The sequence below is a fragment of the Seriola lalandi genome, unplaced genomic scaffold (assembly GCF_002814215.2).
Source record: "Seriola lalandi dorsalis isolate HSWRI2012SDOR001 ecotype SW California unplaced genomic scaffold, Sedor1 jcf7180002020463, whole genome shotgun sequence".
NCBI classification, from domain to species: domain Eukaryota; kingdom Metazoa; phylum Chordata; class Actinopteri; order Carangiformes; family Carangidae; genus Seriola; species Seriola lalandi.
Window position 1 is genome coordinate 1 of NW_019491113.1, and position 435 is coordinate 435.

At 40.2% G+C, this 435-nt stretch overlaps 1 long non-coding RNA gene across 1 annotated transcript; it reads left to right on the plus strand.

The window, feature by feature from the left end:
- On the plus strand, positions 1 to 434 carry LOC111645674 (uncharacterized). The gene is made up of 3 exons (XR_002759888.2): positions 1 to 34; positions 125 to 202; positions 368 to 434. It is a non-coding gene; the product is annotated as an uncharacterized LOC111645674 (long non-coding RNA).
- Position 435: the final 1 nt, after the last annotated feature.

The following is a 435-nucleotide window of genomic DNA, read 5'->3' on the forward strand; positions in this document are numbered from 1 at the left end:
CCGATCCAAGATTGAGCGGGCCAGGGCAGACGAGGTAATATCCTTATCAGACCTGCTGGAGATGATTAGATATTGTGGTGTTTATTTTATAATTAACCTTTGTTGCATCTTTCATGTTGTTCAGAACCAGCTGTCTCCTGTCAGCAAGGGCACATACAAAGAATACCTGGGTAAACTGGACCTGCAGTATGGCAAACTACTGGTAAGTATTTTCAAATTTCATACATTTTTCTGGGGCTTATATTTAGATTTTTGTATCTTGCTCTGCAGATTATGCCAATGCCTCAAGTTATAGTTGTAGCTATTTGAATGCTGATTTTTTTTTTAATCAACGTTTGGTGTTTTGATTTTTTTTTCTGTCTTTCAGAACTCTTCCAAGTCCCGCCTGAGGAACTTGGATTCACTCCACGCCTTCGTCAGCGCTGCCACTAAGGA